General features: G+C 45.1%; 1 protein-coding gene across 3 annotated transcripts in view; it reads left to right on the top strand.

Annotated features, from left to right (window-relative positions):
• Window positions 1-17,992, top strand: part of PTPRF (protein tyrosine phosphatase receptor type F) — a 338,292-nt gene that overhangs the window by 135,291 nt on the left and 185,009 nt on the right. The gene's annotated exons all lie outside the window — the stretch shown is intronic.

Genomic DNA, 17,992 nt, shown 5'->3' with positions numbered 1-17,992 from the left:
CACAGCTTCTCACTAAACTAATCTAGGCATTTAAAAAATAAAGAAATGAGGCAGTGTCTATAAAGAGCTACCACCTGGTGAAGTGGAGCAGTTGGAACCTGATTAATGAATCCCATTTAGCAGCCCGTGTGTGGCTCTGTGTGCAGGATGGCCCCATCTCTGCTGCAGTGTCCCAGGACTGGTCTTCACCCAAAGGGCTTTTGGGAACAGGTAAAATACAGCTCAGATTGACTGACAGTGCCATGAATGGCTGGGCTGAGCGAAGGGGTGTGTTCCCCAAGAGCAACATGGGGGAGGACAGCCCAGCAAACACCCATCCTCTGTCCTCTCTGTTGGAAAACTTAATAGATTTGAAGGCTCAGAATTTCAGTGCGGCTTTTTTCTGTATTGGTAGAGGTCCTTGAAGTCACTTGAACATTTTGCTAAGCATCCGTGCCAGGATTTCAGTTATTTGCAGCGGGAACTTGATGATTTCTGATCTTCATTAGCTGTGCACTGGAAGGTCACTCCTTACGCAGACGCACATGCCCACAGTCATTTATCCTGCTGCACCAGGACGTGCTGCTGGAGAAGGAAATGGCTTCTTTAGGATAGTGAATAATTTCCCTCAAGATACAACATATTTACAGGGATTTGTTTTCCAGGATTGTGCAGGGGTGGCAATAGTGGTGAGGCTGAGAAGCAGGAGCAGTAGGGCTTAGACAGCTGTGGAGGATTGCTGTAGGGGCTGAAAAAGCACTTCTGGTGTGGGGGTATAGCTGGAAGCAGTGAGGTAGTGTTAGTGTCGCAGGTTATTTTTAATGACCTGGGGTACATAGGCTGGGTCTGCGTATAAGCTGGGTGTGCTGAAATCCCAAAAAGCAGCACATTTCAGCTTAGCTGCGTTTCTAGAGAGAGCACTGGGAGAACACTAAGCATGCAATAGCTCTTTTTTGTGTCTGTGATACCTGCTTGGTTCAGTGCATGTTGATGTAAGGGCTCTGAGTCAATGGTCTGTGTGCAGCAAAGGGAACCAATAGCGTGACTTGCCACTTTCCCTCCCCACAGAAGCAAGGGTGTATAATGAATGGGACAGGGAGAGCTGCTCTGTGTGTCCCAGAGGCTCAAGTTCCAGAAGCCACGGAGGTGCCCATGATTTTGAAAAGGGAGTAAATCGATAGAGAAAGAGGCTTTTTTAAAGGAAAGTGATAAAACACACCCAGAACACAGAAGGTGGTGCTGCTCCAGCTGTGTTCTGAGAGCTTCCACTGCAGGAATACATTACTTTTCAGAGCGTGAAGAGTTTCTGATTGTTTCTAGTGTGTGTGTGCCATGTTGTGAATGTCGGTGCTGAGGCAGGTACGACAAGTGCAGTGAAGAACTGCTTTCTGTTCTGAGACTTGATTAAAAATTGAGGTTGGGCTGCCAGCGTGATGATTCCAAGCTGCCAAAATGGTGACTGGGAGGGGAGAAGGTGCTTCTGCCTGGGGAGACTTAAATACCGCTTCTCGGGATGTTGTCAGATGGATCACCTTACTGGTACGTGAGAAATGTTCGCAGTTGTTAAGGGTACGAGAGGTGCTGCAGACACACTGGCCTTCACCTCCCTTCTCTCCTTTGCTGACTGTGATTTAGCAGTTTGGAAGTTCTTCAGGGAGTTAGATTTTTGTCCCTGCAATCCTTTTTAAATGATAAATGATTTTATAAGCAAGTCCTCTTGACTGTGGATTGGCAATCTCAGTAAATTATTTGGTGGGATACTTAATTTGAAGTTTCTTCATTGCTTATGACAAGATGTTTCTGCTGCTGTCACTGCTGATGATTCATAGCTTGAGTGAAGTGCTTAGCTCTTCACAAAACATGTAACGGAGGCAGTCCTACTCATAGAGTGCTTCCACCATGGGAAAAAAGACACACAGACCTTATGAGAGCTGTGTCAGACTGTGCTGGGGCTGCACATGAGGTGCTCTCCAGGAGCAATGCTAAAATGAGGCAGGGGGCCATCCTGATAGCGAATAGAGGGGAACATAAGATGTCAATTTAGTAATTCCTTTATTTTCTCTGGAGACACATATGTGAGCAGTCAGCAGCCTGGGATTTGTTGGTGTGCACGCCATGGGGATGGGGAGCTTGTGGCAGTCTGGTGCAACTCAGTGTCATGAGAGCTGTGTGGCATCGAGGTAGAAGATGAGGAAGTGGGGAATTCAGAGAGTCCTTGTGCTGCTTAGATAAAAAACATAAAATGGAGTATGGAAGTACTGGCACCATCCAGATGTGTCTGATACTGTGCTCGGTGTCTGTGGTACAGCAGAAAGCGATCCCTGTTAATGCAGTGCAGACACAAACCTTTTAAGGGCAGAAGGAAGGAGTGGCTGACTGCCTAAATTCCTGCTGTTTTGCCGTTACTGATGTTTTCTCTGTAAGAGCTTCAATGAGGAAGCCTGACAGATGGCAACAAAAGGAGCCATGCAAACAAGGGCACTCCTGTAAAATAAACGCCGAGCTTTAACTGTTTCAGCAAAGTGTTCAAAATACGTACAAGAATTTGGGCACAACTACACAGGCATAGTACGGTGGTTACGTGAAATTTCAGAAAAAGCAGCAGAGGTTGTTTTTTCCCCCGCCAAGTTGAATTCCAGGGATACCACCGCCAGCCGCCTTCCCCGCGAGCAGCTGCGTGCCCTGAATGCTGATGGGCAGCTGGGGCTGGCCGAGCTCCGCCAGCAGCTTCCTTTGCTTTTTGTTCTTTTTAAAGAAAATTCTCATATTCTTAGTTCAGGCTTTGCATTGTAGGAGCGTGTTTACAGCTGTACGAGGAACGAGGTCGTGAATGGGACAGAAGGGCTTAAGGGGGGGATGTCTGGCTGGGTGGGACAAGCGGTGTTTGAGGGCTCTGCGTTGGCAGCCTGTTGGGGGCAGAGGAAATTCAAGGAATTACTCCAGAGTTTGGTTGGGGTCGAGCTCTTGGTGCTCTTGAACTGTTGCAAAGATGGGATGGAGGAGCCTGAGGGGTGGAAGAGTTTGGTTCTGAGGCTGGCTGAGGTGTCACTGCAGGAGAAAGTTTTAGGTAACTTGGGCAGATGGTGACATGGGCTGTTTATAAGTAGACTAATATCCTTTAAACCTAAAGCATTGTCATAGCTACTGTGTGTTTGAATGCACTTAGGGCTGGAGTGGGCCATAAAAATGCATGCAGATGTTCTTGACTCTCAGAATTCACGGTATTCAAACTGCTGCAGTGGTTTTCTTCAAAATTTGTTTTATGGGATCTCCGCAGCATTTAAGAATCAAACCGAGACTTTCTCTCCCATATTTAACCTTGACTAGAGAAATGTTTAAAAGAACATTCCAGTGTGTGTGTTTATGCGGGTATAAATTACATCATTTACATTATAAAGAGGAAAAACCTTTTAAAGCCGAAAGCAGGAGGTGGAGTTGAAAAGTGAGCAGCTGAACCCACACCTCATTACCCGATCCCTGAGTGCGGGGCTTCTTACCCGGCTATGTGCTGCCGCTGTGCTGGGCAAGAGTGCAAGCTGAATGCACACTGTCTGATGGGGTTTGTCATTGGGAAGTCACTGATGTACTAATGAACGCCAACCTGATTTGGTCCCTTGTAGCACCTTCTGTTTTGCCTGTTGCACTTCTGCCTGAAATGCTGATGGAGCAACCGGTCTTCCTATTTTTAATGCTAAAGAACAATAGCAGCTTATTTAACACCACGAAGAGGCTTCAGCAGCAGTGCACTTTGGTACAGTAGCCAGGGTACCTCCGTGAGCTGCTCCACATCAAAGCAGCAGAGCGGGATTTCTCTGCCTGGCAGTGACCTGTGCGTGCTTTGCCCAGCAGGCAGCTCTGCACTGCTTTGCCTGGCAGGGCAAAAAGAGGGCTTTTATCTGAGCACTTCCTTGGGAAAACTTTGCTTTAATGTGGACTTCTGAAATCGAATACCACGATTTGATTTGATTTTTTTTTTCCATTTGCCTTAAAACCATACTTGACAGAAGTAGAAGAAAAGTATAGGGGAGCTTGCTAGGGGAGGTCTGGTGGTTTCTGGAAAACTAACTGCGTGTTTTGCCAGTGGTACTCGTATTTGTCCTTTTGCTGTGGTGTTCCATGCAAGTGTGCACGTTTTTGATATCTCACAGATGTTTTAGTGCGTTTAATCTTTAAGGAGCATTAAATAATCTTTAAGGAGCATGTCTCATTGGTTCAAGTTATGTTTCTATGTGTTGTGTCATAGAAATTCAGAGTAATTTGTTGTCTCTGTTAATGGGACATGTGATCTGGATCAAAGTTCTCTTGAAACCTCCATAAACCCTTAATAGCCAGCCCGTTATCTGTTGATGTTAGCCAATATCAGTCCTTTTCCTTACAGGAAATGAATATGTTCAAATACCAGGCCAGGCCTGATCCCGTTCCTTCCATATCTCCCTATTTTGGACATGTGTTGCTTTTATAGTGAGGACAGTTGGCATGCTGTATGCATTGGGTCTCAGCTTGCACTGCAGACCTGTTTGTTTCCTGCAGATGTTTGCACAGCAGTGCCTCTCCTGGCAGACCGTTTTGGTTCTGGTGGCCAAGAGGAGCCTTGGGAACCAGGTGGAACACTGGTGACCACTGGGCGAGTGGGAAGCGAGGGTTCTGCATAACACCTGGATGCTTTTCTGGGAGGAGGAAGGGCTTGGCCAGGGTGCTGAGCATGGCTGAGCATGATGTGTCCTTCCGGAGTGGGAGTTTAAAGAGCCTCAATGTTTGTGGACAGAAGTAGTTACCAACCTGTAACAGTTAGTTTCCTTAGGCTGGTCTACTGATTTGGATACATTTTCAGCTATTGCTAATGAATTTAAGAAACAGTTGAGTAATTTTTGATTTAATTAACACTAATCTTGCAATTCAAAGTAATATGTTATTTTCTACCATGCTTTTTTCTGTTTTAAAGGCTAGTAAGGAGAAAAAGAAGCTCAACAGACCACTTAATGAAGGATAAAAATGATCAGGTCATGCATTTTCTCCTTGTTTCATTCGACCATTACATAATATATATCCTGTCATTATTCCCACCCCATCCATTAGCCATCACAGTTCAGAAATAAACAAAATCCCTGCTCCCGTCTCCATTAAATGTAATTTTACAAACTGCTTTATAACAAAGCTAACTGAGCTATAAGTAGGGAAAAAAAGACCTTAGTTTTCAATGTAAATGGCATAAATCTGATTGTTCAGAAAGGATGTGTGGGAAGGTATTGTTGCTATAAGAATATTAGATGAATAAATTTAAAAAAAAATTAAATCAAAGAACTGTTTTAGAATTCAGTGGTTGCCGTCAAGAAGTAAAATTTTTTGGGAGAATTGCTGGGCTTCTCCTCCTAGAGGTCAAAAGTCAGGGGTTGCAACCAGGGCAATTACAAATGGTTATTAGGGAAATGTTCTGGTAGCAAGTGTGATACCCAGCTGGGACAGGGGATAAGAGAATGGGAGATTTGGAGGGATTCAAATATAGTAGAACAGAATGGTGAGCTAACTGCTCTTTGTTATTTTTCTGAGCTGGAGATTGGAGTGGATGACCTGCGCATGTCCCTTGCAACTTAAATTAGTCAATCTTTTATGCAGTGGAGTAAGATACTGTGTGGCATCTACTGAGAGCACTTCACAGCTCGTGTAGCAGTGAGGTGGGGGCTGATGTGTTTCCCTAATACCTTATTTGCAGGTTCTGGAAATGTGAGAATAACAAGTGAATTGGAAATGCAGAAGCAAAGCTTTCTATCCACAAAAGGAGTATGGAGTAGGACTACCTTAACATTTACTGTGTTTTTTTTCCCTCTTTCTTTTGGCGGGATTGGAGGTGGGGGAGGAGTGTTCTCCTCTTTCTCAGCTTTTGGACTATATTTCCTTTTTATGAGGATGGCAAAAGCTGATGGATAACATTATTCAGTACAGCATGCAGAATGTTGTAAATGAGTGTTGATCTCTCCTTCCTGTGCTTTGCATTATTTATAGATCAGCCTGTACATAATTGCATTTGAATACTAGTGACTAGTCATGTTTTCCATAAAAATAGAAAATGCATATTTCAGACCATTTCTTTAGAACTCTTTTATCTTCTCCCTTTGGTGTCCCTGTTGTTCAGAACTCCGTTAGACCTCAGCTCCTCAGCCTGCATTTGAGCGATAGCGGCTTCCCAGAGTTGGTCACCAACACAGCCGTTGATAGCCACTCTCCTGAAGTGTCCTCAGACCCTGTTATTTCCCATCCCTCCTTCCAAAACCATCGCTGAGCGAGGGTTCCTGGTGCAGCTGCACTGTGGGGCATCCCACACCCACCGGTGGTGTGTTGGTGGTGCTGCTGCTGGGCTCACCCAGCATCGAGTCACAGGGATCCCCCTGGCCCTGGCTCATCTCTGCTCTCATTTGAGTGAGCCTGGTAAACAAGGGTTTCTTCCCTTCCTGTTCAGCGGGGGCAGCTGAGCTGATTCTCTCAATGTTAACCTTGGAGAATCTTGGTGTGAATTTTGGGATGGGAGAAATACATTTCTGATGTGATAATCAAAAGCTTAAACATGAGAGCAGTGGAAAAGGTTGAGGTTGCTGGTTTTCATGCCACAGAGCGTTTGCTAATTAGGAAGGGAGGGAGTGCGTCACAGCAGAGTAGCTGGTGAGCTCTAGACCTGCTTCTCTGCATTCATAAAGTCTGTGGGACTGAGGGGACTGCTGGTGGGGTGCTGCCGCGTCCTCCTGACTGATCAGCTTTGCTTCTGTAATTGACAGGCAGTGATGTATGAAGTTCTGGGCAGGTTTCTCTGATTTTCTCTGTGTGTAAAAGTAGACACGTGAATTTTGCCCTTGCAAAAGTAGCAGCTGATGCAGGGTGAGCGAGCTGCAACACTCTTGTCTCTTTCTCTCTGAGGATAGCATGGTGGGTTCTCTATAATTCTGATTTTATATTTTTCTTTTAAAATCCCTCTTCCCCACATCCACTCACCAGCCCAAGCACACAGCCCTGCGCTGACTGCAGACCCTGTCAGCATTGAGCTCCAGCAGTTACCGCTGTTCAGTGGGGTGAGCTGGTTGCCACTGCGGGGCAGAATACAATCAACGCTACACCTAATGATAAATGTTTATTTAATCTCTTAACGTTTCTTATTTGCTCTGAGTCATACTTGATCCTTCGAGCCATGTAAATGGTGTGGAGGACTGGTATCTCCTGTTTGCTGTTGGAGTGTCTTGGCAGTACGTTCGTGTCAGACCTCTCTCATTCAGGCTGAGGTTAAATCCATTTAAGGTAAACAGATTAACACATTTTCCCGTGTCTAACGTGAGAGCAGCGAGTCTGTCATTTCTCTAAAAGCATTGCATACGACAGGTCCCAGATGCTGAGCTTTTCTGGACAGCTGTGTTATTTACTTGACTGGATGGGTTTTACAGCTGGTGTCCGGCTGTTCTTTGTTATGTTTATCTCCAGTCTCTGGGGCTAACCAGATTAGCAGATAGCATAATCTTGCTAAATATCGGATTCCCTTCTGCGCCCCAGGGTGTCAGCTCTGCTGGTCTCTGCGCTGGGGCTGTGCCTTGGGACGTGGCAGAGGTCACTCCAGAGCTGCAGCTGCGTCCCCCCAGGATCCATGCGCCTGCACCAGCTTGTTCTGTTGACTTCTGTTAGGGCTTTGTGCAGAAAGCATGTATGTGAGGCTATGTCAGCCAGGGTGACTGGCCTCAAATTCTGTCCTTTCCAGAGGAACTGTTTCTGGTCCATCTTTATGTCTTCTACCACTTCATTTTGATGCTTAAGAGTCTACACATGTTTAATTAAATACTCCAGCTAGCCCAACTTGCAGCTCCTGTGGGAACCTCAGTATTTGGTGTTGCTGTGTTAGTTCCTTCATCCTTCCACACCAGTGTCAGCACCTGTCACCTACACACCACGAATTTCTGACCTAAGCTGTTGCCCTTTAACTTGAACTGTGTTTCAGAGCATCTGTAATTCTGGGGCATATGGTCGTTGCTCATTGTGAGAGACTCCTAACTTGTTACGTTCCTGAGCTGGCAGCATGTGCTGCAGCCCTTTCCTTACAATGTTATTTAATGATTGGGAGGGAGTTTGGCACTTGAGAAGGAACAGATTGAGGAGGAAGGGGCTTTCCCTGTGCTATGGACCTTAAAAAGCAGAGCTCAGTGCTGCTGAGGCCAGGTGTGACCTGCTCCAGGCTGCTCTGAACCAAGTTTTACCTGTACTTACTGAAACTCGGTCTTTTCATTGACAAGACTGTTGTTTAGGGAAGCAAGTGCAGCAGTGCAATTACTTGCTAGGTTGTACATCATAGTCACTAAGAGTTGTTACTGGGCTTGTGTCCTGTCCGAGTCCAGCAGGGTTTTCCCCAACTATTTGGCTTGAGGAATGGCAGGCAGGTCTATAGATCAGGCACCAGAAGGGAGCTAGCATCTTAAAGCACTATGCTGTTTTTCCCTATTTACTTGTCAGCTCCCTTACTAGTAATGGAGGGAACTGTTTCTGCTACTGCAGCTACATGCTGCCCAGCAGCTGAGTGTGGCAGCTCCTGTTGTTGGCTGAGGGGCTGGAAGTGCTGGGTTGTTTGTGTGGGATTCCTGCAGCTCTGGATTGGGCTTCAGGAACAAGTTGGCCATCTCCTCCCCCCTCCCAGACCTCACCAGATCTGCTTCAATTACAGCTTAGCTCTTAAACAGAGAAGCAAGCTTCTGCCTCAGAGGTGTCAGTTTGAAGGAACGTGCATCAGTTAGGAATTGTCACCCTTCATTGCCATAAGCCCCATCGTGAGAAATGGTTGAAGCTGGATATTTCTTAAAAATAAAATACTACGTTTTAGGTTCTTATTTTACAAGAGGATCCCTTTTTGTTGGATTGTAACGCTTGCCTTGAGCCGTGCTGCAGCTATACAGTGCATGAGAATTAACCTTTTCAGGAAGGTGTCACCCAAAAGGAGTCCCTCTGACCTCACAAAATCCCCTTTCTGTTCTGCAGGGAGGTTCCGTCACCTGTACCAAAAAGTGTTGCTGCCTGGCATTACAGAAGGCCCCCCACTTTGTTTGTGGGTGGCCTCATCAAGGTGTGCTGGCAGCCTGAAACAAGTGGTCCGAAGGGGAGCCGAGAATTTGATTTCCTGCCCCACTGCTGGTGCTCTGACAGCGTGTTCCATTGCCTGTCTCTTTGATTATTTAACGTGACTGGAGAACTCATTTCATTCCTGACATTCAGATCTCGGTGCTGTATCACCTGGTTTCGCTCAGCCCAGATGTGCTTGGCCCTTCTCACAGGCTGCATTACAGTGGGGAGCTGGTTCTCCTGGTGGAGCCTCTTTCTGCAAAGCAGAAAAAAGCTGAATGAGGACTGGAGACAGGAGGAGCTGGCTGAAACACCTCCTATGTCAGAAGGGAGGTCATGCCGGATGACAGAGTGGACCATTCAGTCCTAAAAATCTATGAATATTAATATGCATCTATTATGGTATAGAGTACAGTGAGGTCATTGATTAATGCTGCTTCTGCCCTGAGCTGTTGTCCTGTGAGGGGGTTCTCCAAGCACACTGCTGGCCTGCTGCTCTGGGGCACCTCACTGACGAGAGGTTAATTATGTGTTGCATGGCTATTAAAACGAAAGACTTGCCGGTTTGAATTTATCACCTTTACATTTCGTTGAACTTCTGCTTCTCCTGCAAGGATAATATAGAGCACCCAGCTCAGCCTGTTCTTGTAGACAGTTCCCTGGAGTTTTGAGAACCCCCTTCTCCAAGGGCAAAGGCACATCAGTACAGCTGTTCAATTATTCCACCGTAGAAAATCTCTTGCCTTTTTGTAATAGTGTACTCTTGTATTGTTCCATATCCATTTCTATGTGCTTCATAATGTTTAGGTTCCTTTTGTGCCTGTGCCTGCACCGAGCAGCTGACTGAAAACATCTACTTAGGTAGTTATGTCCAGTGCCTTCCCGAGTGGTTACAGTTAATTTGGAATCCAGAAAAGTGTATGATTGGTTCAAATTATTCCCTCCAAAATGCATTACCTTAAATTAGACACCGCTGACTTTTCATCTGCCTTCACTTACCATTTATGCAGGTTTGTTACCATGGATTCTTACTCAAGAAAAAAAAAATGCATTTTGTTATAATTCTATTTGGTTCCATCTTACAGAACATCCTAATGTTCGCTCTCTTTTCCTGATTGAATAATAAGCACCAGCCTTGAGTCAGAACTACAGGGCACTACGGTGTTGGTCTTTTTGCTCTGCTAAAATTTAAATAGCTCCAGCTCAGCTTCACTGAGTAGCAAACAGGACCTGAGTTAGATTCGTTGAAGTATTGCTCTGGGGAAGTGGCTGTTCTGACCTGGGACAAAAGCAGGTGGTGCTGTGTCTTTTGTGGGGGATCTGAGAGGGGACCCTGGGGCACGCGGGCAGGTGTCACATCCTGGCAGTGGCTGTGGGAGTTACCTTGATTCATCCAGATGGGAGAGCCTGCATTTGGGCAAACCCAAGTCAATCCAGAGACTGGCACCATGCCTCAACTGCCTTGAAAACGGGCAATAATGTGTATGGGTGGTGTTAGTTACTATTGGTGGTGTCCTTCGTGTGTTGATGATCAGCCACCCTTAATGGGCAAGAAGAGTTATTCAGACTGCTTTTCTTTCATCTGCAGCAGTTCTTCATGGCATGAGTGCTGTGTTGAATGAAGGCCTGTATCTCTTTGTGTAACATACCACTGTGGTTGGGTAGGAAATAATGGTTCTGGAGCTCAGACAGAGAGAATTGCTTGGAGAGGCAGGGTTGGTTTTTTTAGTTGTTTTTTGGTTTTTTTTGTTTTTTGTTTAACTGCCATCTCATTTAAAACAGATCAGTTAAGCAAGCTGCCTTTCAGAAATACATTTGTTTCATGCAGTTTTCCATGATAGTTTTGAAGAATAGTCCAGGTACTATTTAATCAACAAATCAACCAACCAGAAACACCTTCGGAGACCTGCAGTGTTCCAAATGTCTTTCAGACACGTAACATATTCCTAAACAAAGTTTATCCCAGGCACAATTTGATTCTAAACGCCTCAAAAGCTGCAGCTTTTCCCTTACCAGTAGCTCCTCTGCTGAATGCATGAATATTAAAAAAGCAGCAGAGGTAAGTTTGTGGAAAACCCAGACAGCAGATCTGCAAGGGTTAAGCTGCTGCTGGTTTTGAGCTAAAAACGATAAATACTTCAAAATTAAGATCCTCAGTAAATGAATAGACCAAAGCATTATGTAAATGCTGATTTTTAAAATGCAGGGAAGCCTGAACATGATTCCTTGCATTAGAATTTTTCCCCCCTAGCCCAGTAATCTCTTATGCTGCTCAGGAGTTTTACCTGCATAGTTCATAGATTTAGTAGTCTGATACAGTGCTGTGAATTCATAAGATGCTCCTATAATCTAGTATAAATCTGAGGTTGTTTTGGCTGCAGCCTGTTTAAATATACAGCAGGGTGGCAGGAGCAGAGGCAGGCTGTGCGGGTGTGTGATGCTGGGCACTGCTGCCGGCACTCCTGGGACCAGACTGTGTTCCTCTGGGCTGCTGGAGAAGGTACCGTGTGCGTATTGTTAAAAAGAATTCTTGATGACATGAGGACGTCATCAGCTGCAAATGTTTGCATCTCGTTAGAGCAAGGGACGCAGAGTTCCTGGGAGCATGGTACCTTGCTGGAGCCTTGGTTTGATCTTGTTTAGCTGTCCTCCTGCACGGGTACATCGGCGCCCAGCTGTGGCCACCATTAAACCTGCCTGCAAAATTTTAAATAAGAGTAGAGTTCATAGAATCACAGAATGGCTTGTGTAGGAAGGTACCTCAGGAATCAGGTAGTTCCCCAGCCCTGGACAGGGATGCCATCTGGTACATCAGGTACTAGGTCAGGCTGCTTAGGGCTCCATCCAACCTGGCTTTGACCACCTTCAGGGATGGGGGCATAAAAGTTATTCAACTTGGGTGAAATAGAAGTGATGGAAGATTTCCAGTTTATGTTTAAAAGGAAATTTTTAAGTTGTTTCACCTTCCTGTGCAATTGAGCTGTAAAGGAGCAAATCAGTAGTTTATTGCAGAACTGTAGAGAACAGTGACCAAAGGGAGTTGTCTCCCCTGTCCCTATCCAGACAGGATTGCTCACATCTGTTTGTCTAGCAGGCTCTTAGGAGCTTTTGGTGAGAGAGGGAAGAGCCCACCTTATCTTCAGCAAGCTACTGCAGTGCTGTATTTGAATGTATTTGAATCTGAGAGACTGTGGTGTGTGGCAGTTTACCCCAAACATCCTGACCTTAACCTTCCTGCTGATAGTTTTCCTCCTCTGTCCTGCCGCTGCTGCTACTTTCCTTCCTCAGGAAGATGAGCCTGCTTTCATGAGCACTGTCACCTCCTTTTCCCTCGCTCCTCCTCAGCCTTCACTGCTGCTCAGACCCTTTGCACCTTTGCCCACTGCTCACAGGAGCTGTCTCCCGTGTATTTGGGGAAGTTGTTGGGTGGTTTTTTTCCTCATTTCTTTCTGAGAGTAGATGAGGTTTCCAACGCTTAGCAATATTTGTGACAGTTTCTAGCAGTACTCCTAAAAACAGTGTGTGCTCTTGTGGTCTAGTATGATTCAATTTACTGTTGAGGGCACTTCATTCCATTAGATACGGGGAAAAATACGGGGAGATGACCAGTGGCTTGATGGGAAATAATTCACAGCATTATATAACTAATGCACCTCGATCGTTGCACCTTGAGCTGTTCACTTCTGTGTATAGGCAGGTAATTTATCATGCTGTGTCACCTGTCTGGGGCTGCGACTGCACCAAAGCTGCAGCTGCCCTCTTGTCCCACTGTGCTGACGGGCTGCTGAGCCTGCTGCCCTGCTGAGCAGGGGTAGAAGCTTCTCCTGTGTAGGGAGCGAGTTGCTGTGGCTGAAGGAGTATTGCTGGACACAGAGCTCCTTGTTTCCCTGCCTTCCAGCTCTAGTAAAGCCATTATGCTTGTTCTGCTGTTAATTTTTTTCTTTTGAGAGGGCATAGTTCCTGACAATTGCTCATTCTTCCTCTGGGAGGATGCCATGTCCTGGGTGTTTAAGTACTTGGACATGTGGCTCAGCTCCCTTTAGGCAGCTGGATCTCAGTTCTGAGCTCAGACTTGGCTACAGAGAGACAGAAACCATCAATGCTCAGCTTGTCTCAGTAACATTTCTCTCCACCTGAAATATTTCCCCTTTATTTGCAGCACAAAAAACAGGTTGTCTTAAGGTCCCAGACAAGCAGGATACATATGTCCTCCTGCAGTGTGTAGGCTATTACCTTCAGATTGCAGATGGGCACTGCTGTCTCTGCAAAGCCCCTTCCATCTTCCACGGAGTAAGCAGAGACATGGTGAGGGCAGCAAAGAGCAACGTCTGTGCACCCTGACAGATAGCTAACCGAGAAGGAGCCTTCCAGCAAATTAATGATTTCATTAATTCTACTTCTTGCTACCGTTTGGGGAATCTCAGAACTATCAGGAGAAAATCAGCGTGGTGAGTGTGGTGAGTGTTACTCAGTGGCAGTTTATCTTGTCAGTGCTCAGCTCCAGTCTCAGTCTAATCACTACTTGCTGACTGGTACGCAAACCTCCATAAAGGTGTCGTTGTCCTGGTGCTCTGTGAAGTGCTACGCTTTTCCTTTATGCCATGCAGAGCACAGTCAGAGTAGGTTTATCAGGCTGATAGGAGCAATAGCAACCTCTGCAGGGAGAGGCTTACAGCCCTGACCATTAACACAGATTCTCTGCAGACAAGGAGAAAAAGCATCTGGTTTGTTCACTTGCATGTTTTTATTAAGGCAAGCACCATTTTATTGGCACTGTGTTGGTGCTTCTGTCAGTGTACACTCTTCCAGATGTTTCTCAAAAAACTCTCCCAGACAGAGGACAGCAGACCAGCAGCACTCCACAAACTGGCAAGAACAAGAATTTCATGTACCTTGTACTTAAGGAGCGGGAGGCTGGTAACTGCTTCTCATTTCTCATCTGCTTTGTTGGTACCAGGAGATCCGATGGTAACAAGATTTCCAAAGTTCACTCCTCGGTGTCCGTGAATCAGTTCTTGAACCTATGTGTGAGTGGGAATTACAAACGTCTGTAAGAGCTGGCTACAACAGAAAGCAAAAGGGCACGGGGGGAATCGAGATGAAAGATCTGTTTATATAAAAAATATATAGAATATATGTTTCCCATGGCACTAAGTTCTTGTGACGGTGACAGAGTCTAAATAGTTTAGTTTCTCACGGACACCTTAAAGTAATTCTGAGGCTGTAGGAAACGACCATCTTACTGCTCTGGCTGCTGCTGCTCTTTTTGTGGCTCCGCAGCCATGTTCTGTGGCTGGAATGTGCCTAAAGGCAGTTTCCCTAAAACTGAGGGCTGGAGGCAGCAGTTGTGTGTGCTCCTGCTGCTCTTACCTCATGACTTCTGATAGTCTGTGAACAGCCAAAAACAAACAGAAATATAGTAAAGTGAAGAGTTAATGGAATCACCAGTCCAGGACAGTGGTCTCCTGCTCTCATTTTGCCATGTCAGAATCGATAGCATTTGTTGCAGTCATCACTCTCTTTTGATTACCTGCTACAGCCTTCTTTTGAGCATTTTATATCTCAGATGTCAAGCTCTCTTTTTGCAGTGACAAAAGAGCTGGTTTAGAGTATCCAAAATGGCAATTTTGTTTGTTTGTGGCTCTAAAATGTTCAGTCTTTTCATTATTTAGTGGAAGTCACAAGTGGGATTCATTTGGTGCGTAGACTACATTGTAACTGAACTTAAATAGAGATGATGTGTTGAAAGTGAAGTGGGAAACATCTCTGGTTGTTTTTTGATGTTAGTAGTTTATCAGTCCTGTGTAGCAGAAGCTGCATTGAACTGCTTTTATTTTAAAGTGCCTGCAGTATGATGACTGAGAAATGATAACGAGACCCCCTATTTCATGGTGTCCTTCAGTGAGGGACAGTGAGCACAGCAAAACTATTCATCTCACCGCCTGTGGGGGACGTGAGTAGTGGAAACATGATGACAGAGTTGAACTAAGATGAGCTGTCAAGCATGTGTATGAGGAAGGTGACAAGCACCAGGTACATGTGAGTGGCAGTGCTCAGGGCCTTGCCTTTCCCTGTGCTAGTACTGAAAGAAGTGAAAACATTTGAAATAATTGTAAGTGAAGTTAATTTGGAAGGGTAGTGGATGCTAGTCGAGTAATATTTCTGAGTGAGGGAGATAAATTTGCAGGTTGATTTCCAGCACAGTTCATATGGTCTTGGAGGTATTTTAAGAAGTCATCTTCCATTAGCGGTAGTTGTACTTTATGCTTACAGCAGATAGTGCATAGAGGCTTATGAACACATGGCCTCAAACTGGAAGATAGGAGAGACAGGCTGACTCCTGAACAGAGCCCCTCCTGCTGAAGGTAGGTAGTGAAGAACTTTGGATGAAGTGATGGGAAGGGTTTTCAGCATGGTGAGCTTGCTGAAATGGGTGCTGAGCTGTTAAGGGGCCCTGGAGCACAGGGTTGGCCAGAAAGGAGCTGGGGAGCTGTCTTTGGCAGAGGTGCCTGAAGATGACCTTGCTGCAGTCTTCTTCAGCCCGAAGGGAGCAAGTAGAGCAGGAGCCAGGATGGACATCCCAAACCCTGTTTATCCTTGGAAACATTCAAAGCTTGGTAGCACAAGGTCCTGATCAATCACATCTAGCTTTGGAGTTAGATGGGACTTGGAAGCTGGCCATGCATTAGGTGGGGTTTTTAAGGGATGACCTCCAGTAGTCTTTTCCAATCTTAATTATTCCATGATTCATAAACTCTTGACATGCTCAAAACTGTGGCAGGGCTTGTGTGTGTGTGTACGACATGCGTGTGATGAAACAAAGTCATTGTCCATTTGTTGAATTTCTTTCTTTTTTTTTTTAATCCCACTGCATTTGATAGCTCTCCAATTTTCCTTTTATTTTGGAGACATACGGTTGGAATGGAGCTGTGTGTTTGTTGAAGCCAGTCCCTGCTGCTGCAACATGCATTCAGCCATGTCCTGGAATCCCATTAATAAATCTTTTGATGTGGTGATTAGACATGTTTGAAAATAGTGGTTTTGTTTATTTAAACATAGGCTCTGATGCATGCAGACATAGTATCTGCCGCCTTTAGTCATCCAGTTGCTCAATAGCTGTCATAACAGAGAAGATGAGCGCAGAGATGGAGGAAACTGTGCAGAAGTTCACTTGGAAATTGTAGCAGAGGATCGGGGAAGTTTAGGAACTGCTTCTCCACCTGGAGGAAAGGGCAGCAATGGGGCATGCTGCTCAGCAGTGCTGCCAGCTCCCTGCTCTCAGAACATCCTAAGCCTCAGTAGGCAGCAATGTGCTCTCCTTACCTATAGTGTGAAAGTGGTGCAAGGCTCCATGAAGACAGTTACACCTGCCTTGGTTTGCATTGCATGTTTTTTCCATCCTTAGCAGGTGCACTGGTCAGAAGATCTCTGTAAACAGCCATTTTCCTCAAGTACCTCAAGTAACTAGGATGAGAATATTTGAACCAACTGTCACTTGTGTTGACTGGAAGAGATTGAACCAAGCTTGTTGCAGTGTTTGCTCTGGTTTTCAGCCTGCTCTGTAGCACTAGAAATTAGGCTTCAGCGTGTCACATTTGGCAGGCAGTGTGTGTTCTGATTGCTCAGTGATGGTGGGGAGAGCCGAGATGCAATGGTGCAATGGGCATCCTGCCCTTTCCCAGAGCAGTTATCCAGGCTGAGTGGTTATGGATGTTCAGCAGCAATAATTAATGAAAGACCATAAAAGCAAAACCAATTGTTTCCTTCTCTTAAATTCCTAAATGACATCCAGAGTTAAAGAACTTGAAAATCCAATTGCAAGCACGTGTTTACTTAGAATGTATGGACTGAGAAGTTAATTATGTATTTTTCTAACTCTGTATTGTAAATTAATAGAAGGATAGGAGTTCTAGGAAGTGAGCAACACTATTACTGCTTTGCTGAAGCTTTCTGTAGATAATGACCCTTTTAAAACTAATGCAATGTTTTCCTTATTTCTTTCATAAATTGAATGGTCTTCTCAATGTTTAATTTCTTTTTTTTTAATTGAGGTTTTAAACAAGTAGATTTTTGCAGTTCTTCTGAGTCATTTAGATGCAGTCAGTCTCTGTAAGGCATACCAAAATACCAACAAACCTGCATTTTAAGCAAACTTGGGGATTCTGAAAAAGGAATTGTGCAGCAGATGTACCAACGAGGCGATGTCTGTTTCTTCAATAAAGCTGCAAGCAAAGAACTGAAAGAGGGAACGGTTGTAAAGGAATATATATTTCTCCTTGAGCCTGCCTATCAGCTCCTAAATTCTGGCTTTACTTTCCCGCGCAGCCACCAACTTGCACTTGGACAGCAGCAATGAAGTTGTTTCTGTACTTGTTGCTTTCTGTAGCACATTTGACAACGTGCGACAGAGCTCTGCATTCAATTTAAGCTGCTTTAATTTTAGCAATGAGTGTTCTGACTGATCTGTTCAGCATTTCCAAAAAAGACCCCAAATCCACTCGTCAGAGAAGGAGATAAGAACTGAAAAGGCACCTCTGGAGTTTCTCGATCTGTTAGAGGGCAGCTGTCCTTCTGCACAGCTTTTCCTACCAAGTTCATCTGTGCTGCCATCCAGGAGTCCATAAGTGCATGCTTGGTTGCCAGCCAGCCCCCCGCTGCCTAATGGCATTATGTGCAGCCTGGATGTTCTCAGAAACTGCAGCAGATGAACTGCATACACAGATGCCTGTTAATACAGTAGAAGCAATGCTGATATTATTCTATGTAATTTATTTCATAAAGTTCACTTACTTACAGGTGAAGCACCAAATTAGCAAAACAAAAGTGGATGGTAGTTTTATTAATGATCACAGCAACCCTGAAAGAGAAGTCCATGTCTGTTGCAGTGCCACTGCTAAACTTATAATGCTCTGAATTTCAAAGTCTAGCCTCTGAA

The sequence above is a fragment of the Cyrtonyx montezumae genome, unplaced genomic scaffold, assembly GCF_038088225.1.
Source record: "Cyrtonyx montezumae isolate F1298 unplaced genomic scaffold, pur_monq_1.0 scaffold_1, whole genome shotgun sequence".
Lineage (NCBI taxonomy): Eukaryota > Metazoa > Chordata > Aves > Galliformes > Odontophoridae > Cyrtonyx > Cyrtonyx montezumae.
This window is presented reverse-complemented; position numbering and strand designations above follow the sequence as displayed.